A 9,199-nucleotide genomic window follows, 5' to 3' on the forward strand; every position below is an offset into this window, starting at 1 on the left:
AAACGGCCCAACGAACTGGAAATTCAGTCCCCAAGGCCCAATCTCACTCATATTCTGCCCAACACCCTTCCCTCAAAAAAAAAAAAAAAATGTTGCTCCACACTCGATCCCGACTACAGTGCCACGTGCTACCGTAAAAATCGACACAGTTCCTCAAGTCGCCGAGCGCGGAGGAAGTGTCGCCCGCCCGCCAGTGCTTGCCGCCGCGAGTCGCGGAAGCGTCGCCGGACGCCGCCGAAGGCCACACCTGTGCGGAGGTGTCCTCCGCCCCGCCCCTCGCCAGGTTGTGCCCTCACAACCTTAGCAGTTAATTTAGCGATGAATGAACTTGAAATACTGATCGAGTGAAACAAGTCTAAAATTTAGGGATGTGTTTTCCTTCTGTTTTTATGATGCGTAGGAACTTAGGATTTAGGATACAGGTAAATCGTAGCCATGAGGATATCAACACATTTCCCTTCAATATCCATGGAGAACGCCCCCATAGTCAGCAGGAATTGGAGCTATTCACATTGAACCAAAGAAACCACCTACCGAGCTTTCGATAGCAGCAGGAATTGGAGCTATTCACATTTAACTAAAGAAACCACCTACTGAGCTTTCTGAACCAGCTCTATACTGCTCTACTTATTTGCCTATGACACACTCTTCGCATCAGAATAGAAGATGGGGTAACTGGAGGCACGCAGTGGCCGTTTGTATGTCAGATCTCTGCTAAACATTTCGACTCCTGACTTGCCAAGTTTAAGCTACTTGACTTGACCAGTAATATAATTTTGATCTTTCTTGCAGAATTTGAATTACAACTTGCTGCTTCATTATTTCACACTCTTGAATGCTTGGGCCTGGAGTGACTATATAGGGTGGTATTCTTTACATAAATGATAGAAGGTAGATTGCAGGGCATTTATATTTGATTCCCAGAATTCTTTCCTTGATACAACTGAAGGCTATGTCCTCATTCTCAGCCGGCCATGGACGTCGACCCAAGAAGAAAATATATCACCGTGAGCCTGTACTTGACAAGGCCATGGACCTCCAAAAGAAGCCTGCCCTCCTCCTTCGTCTCCATGAGCTCATTTTGGGCCTTTTGGCACAAAAGAAAGGTTCACTACTTGTACGTGACCTCAAATAGGAGGTTGAGTTTGTCCAAAAATGGAACTTTCTTTCACTTATCGAGCGTCACCCCAATATCTTCCATATCTCTGGTGGATGTGTTTCCCGAGAGCCCATTGCTGTCACACTTACTGAGAAGGCCAGAGAGTTATCCAGTGAAGAGACTGAAGCACAAGAGCTAATGGAGCCAATCTTGGTGAGAAACCTAAGGAAGCTACTGATGATGTCAATGGACTGCCAGATTTCTCTGGAGAAGGTTGAACTAATCCAGTCTGAATTGGGCTCACCCAAGAACTTCAGAACTACTAGATTCCAAAGTATCCTGAATTTTTTCGATCTGTGATGTGAAAGGATTGGACCATTACTGTTTGGATAGTTGGGACTCTTCACTGGCAGTCACAGCACGAGAGGAAAAATTGGATTTTGAGGGTTTCCAAATAGCCTGGAGAGGGATTCCTAAAGATGGAAATATCTTTGATCCCTTTGCTTTCAAGTTAAAGTACCCAGCGGGATTTAGGCCAAACTGAAAGTACCTTGAGGAGGTGGTCAGGTGGCAGAAGATGGCATTTCCTTCACCTTATTTGAACGCTAGACGAGTTGAGCCTGCAACACCACGGGCTCGAAAGCGAGCTGTGGCTGTTCTGCATGAGATTTTGAGCTTGACAATGGAGAGGCAGCTGACATCCGATAAGCTGGATGTATTCCACAATGAGTACAGGCTGCATTTTGGATGGCTTACTTAATAATACTCCATGCAAGCTACCTCTTTGTTTAGTGAAAAATCATGGCATATTCAACATCACTAACAAGGGAGCAAGAAGTACTGTCTTCCTCAAAGAGGCCTATGACAATAGTAACCTCATTGACAAGTGTCCTTTGTTGAACTTTCATGATCGGTTTGGATCTTTATTGGCTGACCGTGTTCCGACTCAAATATTCCTTTGGCAGTATAATTGCAGTGTCAATTTACACCTGAGAAGGTAACCTGCAGCTGATGCATCTATTTAGTTGAAACTCAGGTCAGCTTACTTAAGCTCATTTGCACACAGCACTCATATGTATGTCCTTTGTAAAATGGGTGTTTCTGCTGCTAAAGAGAGAATTAAAGAATTGAAATGACCAGTTTCTCATCATCAAATGTGAAGCCCCCTCCGGAATCAAGTGTCAGCTCTACAGATTTGACAACAGTCCATTGTTGTACCAGAAGTCATATATTCCATTCCCACCTATGTAGACTTGGAATTTAGGGGACAATATGGTTAGGTTTAGGAATTTTAGGATTAGCTCCTGTTATGAAGCTGATATAGTGTTGTATTTTACCGGGGTTTCTCTTGCTTAGTTGTATGCTTTTAATTCACTACTAGCATCATTGTACATTTACTTCCATCTATTGAACCATTGGTTAATGGTAACAACCCAGGCCGGTATTGTTTCTCAATCTTTTCTTATGTTTATTTCTTCATCCATACACAGGCAGAAAACACCTATAAAATGCTTTGGTTGTTATCAGTAGCAGAAAATTTCGTTCCATATAACACATCAAATGGTCTGCTAGCTTCTGAATTTGTTGACAGTGCTAACCTTTGATGGAAGGAATTTTTTTTATTATGCCGAGACTGCAGCAGAACTTATGGCATCTGTGCTAATTTTATGTCCTCCTTTAGTGTTGATTTTAGTCTTAACTTCATATATAGTTTTCCGGATGATTAAGATTGAACCTGATTAGTTATGAAATAATGTCAGCATCCCTATTTCAGCTGTCTGCTTTGTTGATGAATTAAACTGCAGAGGATGGGCATGATTTTTTGTGCTTATGCTCACATGTTAAGAACACATCAGTTGACACAACAATGTATGTACATTATTGTTATTTTTAATTTCATGTGTTAATGGATAACAGTTTGCTTTATGTTATTGTTATCCATGTTAATAGTTCTTTGGATTTATGTTTAAAAAATGTGTAGTACTCTAGCTAGCTTCTAGTTCACATGTTGATTATGATTTAAAAGCAACTTTGATAAGACATCTTAGTGCTTGATGCTGTCACTTGTCAGGTTATTTCGTGTCAGAATGATACATTCTGCAGTTGTCAAATAATGAGACTTTCCAGTGGAGTGCTCTGAAAGACTGGACAGTGAGTGAATGCTATCCTATAAAGCCTTTAGGCTACATGGTTGCTTGGTGCTGAATAATGATCAATGAAATTGGGGGCACTCACTCAGTGTTGTTGATCTGGGGCCAGATTCTAAACAGGGGAAGCTTTAGCAATGGTTATGCCAACCCCGACAACAGGCTAATAATAGGCACACGTTTGGATTCTTTTCATACTTCCTACAATATATCGAGTATGTTCTGATTTCTCTGTATCAAAGTGGCTGTCCAGAACCCAAATAGAATATCTTGGCGGGAGATCCATTGGTGATGTTCTCCAGACTTAACTGCAACGCTAAACCGAGCTATCAGTGGGATCCATTGGAATAATCAGATGGGCATATGCCAAGTAAAGATCGATCGACAAAATTATGGACGGTGTGGACACACTGAGGTGAAATGAGGCTAACTGGCTGCTGCTCAATTATAACCCATGAAAGTGAGGAGCATATATGGGAGCAGTGATTGGGACCAGATTCTGCAGACACCAAGAGAGCACCCATAATGATAGTTGTCATGAGCCTGGTAAGATGCATTAGTGGCTGATAGTTTAGGCAGGCCTATCCTGAAGTCATACAAACAATGGATGGAGACTAGACACCTTTTTCTGATCCTTATTTCTTCTAGTAAGCATTTATGCCTCCCTCTGCAGTAGCCTTTCCATTTGTTCTTACTTCGACAACTTGCATTGGCCTCTTTTAAATCTGTTGGCTCTATTATTGGCCACCAAGAGCACATGCTTTACTTTGCCCCTCCAGTCACCTTCAGCCTCCAGTGACCCCATCTGGATTTCCAAGTTGATGCGTCTTTCTTGTACACCAGTCTTTCCCTGCCTGTCGCTGTCCTTCAGTAGCATTACCTGTTCGATAAACAACTTTTGTGTGTTTCTGGGACCTGCCTTTTTAAGTTGGCAACTTCCACAAAATCACAAGAGTTATCACTGCTTCAGAACCGGACTTTAGGAAGCTACCATTATCTTTACTTGTCCTTCATTTTGATTCGCATACTTACCACTAGATTTGGACCGAAATCTTATTTTACGCTCCCAATTAGGTGGATTTCTGGTTTCTTGCAGCTTATTGCTCAACACATCATTGTCTTGTTGATTTATGCGGGGTGCCTGTATGTTTGTTGTTGGTTCTTAGCTTTTACAGTGGGAATCTCTTTACTTTTTTTTCTGCTCTGAAGTAATAATTTCTCAAACTTTAGAGAAAGTCGGTGCCAGAGAAGGCCCCGTGTATTGTGTCGTTAAACGTCTCTTTGATGGTTGAATGTCGCAATTAGGTTGACCAGCCCACACCGCCCCTGTTTCTGTCATCATTCACCTAGTGTCTATCCATTTGGAGGGGAGAGCACCTCGTTTAGGTCGTCTAACATTTTCTCTTTCTCTTGCTTGAATGAGTAAGTTGGCGCTTAGCGAGCAAACAGCCCTGATTTGAACATCGGTGCCTGCTCAGCCATCACCATCCATCCTCCCGGACAAAAGTCTGGACTATGTATCAGCATCATGCTGGAGTCTGGTTTCTTCCAACTCCTCCACAACCTCCGATAACAAGTCATTTTTATAGTTGTCTCATCTGAAGAAAGTAATGTGTGCATTGATATGTCCGTGTGGGGGGTCCATCGTGGCCTAGGCGTAGCCTTGTGTGATTTGTTAGGTTCAGATTTCGCAATCTGGGCATACAATCGGGCTGTCTGTCTGTCCCACGTATCCAATCCCTTGGTAGTGTTTTCAAGCCTTCCTTGTCATGTTGACAAGTAAAGACATAAGCATATTATTATTATTATTCTAGCCCATTACTGAAGAAACATATTATACCATGTCAATCAACTGAACATCGTGAGTGGGAGATGAGATGAATCATTCCATCTTCAAGTAGCTGTCCTCAAACCCCACAGCGATTTCACCTGTCCTCAACTGATCCTCTCGTCCACCCTCCAAGTAATTGTAACCAATCGGAGCTCCCACCGCGTCACCCGCTCTGATTACTCGAGGGGCGACTCCACCTTCAACCCAACTCCCGCTCTAAAACAAGCTAGATCCGGCCACCGCCGTTGCTGGCCGCTAGCGACGGCCCCGAAGCCGGGGCATAGCGATCGCGTCCTCTACCCCTGTCGTTCTCTTTTTCCTCCTCTACCCCCACCCCCTCCCCCCCACTGACTGCTCTTTTGAGGTTGCTTTTCGACCATCCATGTCTCCAGCTGGCTAGATCCGAGTGTCCTTAGGCTAGATCTACTACCGGCAGCATCAGATCCACGCTCGGAGGTCCGGTAGTGTCATGGCAGCGCTGCTCGTGCGTGTTTCCCTCTTGGATGGCGATTGCGGCGACGGCTTGCATCTTGGGCGCGTTCTGCGCCTTCTTCGTCGGCCTGCTTGGGCAGATCCATCGTGGGCTGCACCTACCTTTGATGTCGTCAGCCTTCTGTTGCCCAGTGGTGCCAACTGGCCACCTTTGGATAGGTTGGCTAGCACTTCTGCCTCGAGAGGGTGCGGGTGGGATCTGTGGCCGGGGGGATCCAGGGCTGCGCCGCCAGTTGCGGTTCTGCCCCCCCACTGGCTACCCCTTGGCGTGGGTGCGCCATTAGCCTGGTCTGGTCGTCAGTGACCCCCGATGCTCCTCGCAGTGGTCGGTCGTTGCTTCAAGACGATATTGGTGTTACCCTGGCGGCCATGTTGTGTTTTGATGCGGGCTAAGGCTTCGTCCCCAGTCGTCTTTTATGGCGGATGTTGTTGTGCTCTTGTGTTGCTGCCTGTTCTCTTGCAGGTGGTTGGTCTGGTCAAACCTTTGGCTTCTTGGGTCGTGCCGTGGTCGGGGGGTGGGGGGAGCTAAGGGAGAAAGTCCTGACAGGCTTCATGCCAATGTCGGCTGCAGTGGCGCCCACGGGCGTCATAACCTCCCTGGAGGTGCGTGGCACAAAGCTTCCCTTGGGATCTCTCTGGGTGAAAACTCTATCTGGCTTCCCAGACGAACGGCGGCAGCTCATACACTGCTACCTTCCTGAAGGCATCATTTCGGAGAATCTTTGCTATTTTGTGCTGCATCTGGCGGCACTCTTTACAGGGCACACCATCCTCCTCTGTTGCTCTGTCCCTCTCCTGGTCGGTGGGGCTCCCTTCACCTTTCAGCACTTCGTGACAATATCTATGCTCCGACATCCTAGGAGCCGTCTTTGCTTGCGGTTTGGCATGGAGGTCGTCAACCGAGTCGGGTAGTCAGGCGTGGGAGCAGGGCTCCGCCTGTTAAGTTGTCGGGGTGTTCTGATTGAGGTGCTAGCATGGCATAATTGCTTGCGGTATAGCGTTGCTAGGTGTGAACTCTGTCTATTGTGTGGTCGCCGGATTGTAGCTACTTTCTGTACCTTCGTCGTACTGTTGTTATAGGGGATTCAGGGTTTATTTCTTTCTTCTTCTTTGTGTCACGCGTGAGCTGGGCTCCGCGGATTGTAGCAACGCATGTTAAGGTTTTCGGGCCCGGTTTCTCTTGTAAACTAAGTCACTCTCTCTACTTAATGCACTGGCGCACAACTTTCGTGCATGTTGGAGAAAAAAATCATTCCATCTTCAGCTCACTACCAAACCCACAAGCCACCCGGTCAATACATTCAGGTAAGCATTTGAGATAGATTATTACAATACCAGATTACATAGTTTATTCCTTCTTGCAAATTTTGTAGAGACACTTGGTGCTGGAGCAATCATATTCATATCTTATCGGTTGGGATTAGTAGCTGATTTGTTTAATCAAATCCTAGGGTGTAAACATTGCACTGGCTGCGGATTATAGAATGCAGTGGTAAAGATGAACTGATCGACTTTGGCAGGAAAGTAACGTCTACTAGCTACCATCATGCACAAATCAAGTTGTAGTGCATTCTAGGTCAAGTTTTGTTAAAGCTGATGAGCTCTTTCGGTCTGGGTGGCTTGTTGTGGAACAAGATGAGGTGATGGCCACCCTAATGCGCTGCTCTAATGCGATTAGTTAGGGTCTTTTGTAACTGTGAATGGTGAAGAAGTCATATGCGTCCGTGGCAGTGACTTGTGCACCGCAAGCTGCATTGTGTCGCTTCTGATCTGAATGATGGTGCCAACAGGTGTGTGGGGCTGCCGGTTCTGCTCTTGTCTGCTGCTGCTGCCTGCCTGGTGAAGCCATGCACCTGCATCTTTCTGCCATCGAAAATGTTCTCGGGGCCATTTGCTTTGGTGCGCATGCGTTAGGTCTCTGTATCTTTTGCTCCCTTCAGCATCAATGCACTTTAACCCCACACAAGCAACTTTGTGTACAATCCCTAGAGCTTTCTCCTGTTTCTTTCCCTCCTGTCATGTTGCAACAATTACAAAGGCGATTGATGCCATGGGAGGCTGCATAAATCTATGGAAAGGGACGTGTGTGCATAATCGCGCACAGCACACACACCTCTATGATCTATCTATCTACATATAATAGAGCTTCTTTTTCTTCCTTTGTCAGTTTTTCTTTGTGTTTGTGATCCATGACTCCAGAGCCTGACGCGAACATTGGCGGCATCCTGGCGCACCAACTACACCATCCGGCCCCTTCTTTCGGCAGCACTGCATGCGTCTGCGCACGACTCGTGGCCGCGGAATGGAATAGGCTTTTGGCATTTGCAAGGAGAGGCGGGATGCACCACCCCATTTTCAGTGGCCAGCGTTCAAAACCAGGCACCAGCCAAGTGAGGTCCTCGGGATGAGGTGAGGTGAGGGTGTCCAGTGAGATGTTTGGTCAGGCCATGACTCGATCGGACTCCAGGCACTAATGTTGTCCGCAACAGTGATGCTAGGATGGACCTTTCTTCCCAGTTTCATAAGGATCGAGATCGTAGGATCATGATACTATACATCGATCGTAGCTATACTACAGTGATATAGATATAATTCTAAAGATCATATAATCTCTGGCACGACGACCCGATCGAAGTTCTACATAGGATTAATATTCTGACAACCTCAGGATGACCCGTAGAGGACAATGGCGTGAGTACATAGGTGTTGTGTTGTAGGACTTAGGAATTATCTATCTATTTATGTACTGTCGATGACGCGTGGATCCCTTGGTCGATCTGGGACTGCGGTGATGGTGTCTGTTGGCAACAGTTTCTTGATCTCGGAGCATGATCATGCATGCATGCCTCCGGGCAGGCACCACCCGTGGCAGCCGATGCCGTTGGCGTGGGTGGCGGTGTTGGGTGGCGTGGCGTGGGTGCAGGTGCTGTGGGTGGTGCTCGGGAGGCTGAAAGAGGCAGCAAGCTCATGGGGGCTTCGACTTGGCCTTTTCTCCCCACTATTGCTAGCTACGTGATCCCAACAATCCATACCTAAACTGGTCCCCTTCCCTTTACAAAAGTGGGAAACGACAGAGAAAATATCTAGAAATTGTTGAATTATCAGGAATGGACGCCAGCTACATTGCTGCAATGATAATGTGCGTGTATGAGGAATCGGTTCCTTTCCATTCCTTTGAACAATAGCTGCTTCTCTTCTTTCGATCGCAAGCCGTTTGATCCGAATTGAACGGTTGGTGCAGAGACGAGTTCACAACCGTATCTCGAGGATTGATTCTTGTAAACAATAGGCTAGCTGCTATATTATTTGTTCATGCTAATTGAGTGGGACGTGCACACGGAGTCGCACCACGCATGACACGACCGCTGCCGTCCGCAACTGCCTCTCGCAACGCGGAGCGTGCGCACCCGAGGCGTTGCTTCGAGCCAAGGCAAGCAAGCTCCCCGTTGCATATCGCATTGGGAACTTCTTTCCGTCTGAGCGACCTTTACATCATGTTACTTAGACACTCGTGTATGATTTTTTTCACCGAGTTTGACCCTTCGAATTTGAGTTGAATTCTAATACCTATATCAGATTTCGAATTATATTTCACATGTCTAATTTTTTTTTATCAAATCAAAGATTCGA

At 46.3% G+C, this 9,199-nt stretch overlaps 1 pseudogene; it reads left to right on the forward strand.

Moving 5' to 3' along the window:
- The first annotated feature begins 103 nt into the window (after positions 1–103).
- LOC133912998 (protein WHAT'S THIS FACTOR 1 homolog, chloroplastic-like) lies at positions 104–4,725 on the forward strand (annotated as a pseudogene).
- The last annotated feature ends 4,474 nt before the right edge of the window (positions 4,726–9,199 follow it).

This window comes from Phragmites australis, chromosome 3, assembly GCF_958298935.1.
Source record: "Phragmites australis chromosome 3, lpPhrAust1.1, whole genome shotgun sequence".
Taxonomy (NCBI): Eukaryota; Viridiplantae; Streptophyta; class Magnoliopsida; order Poales; family Poaceae; genus Phragmites; species Phragmites australis.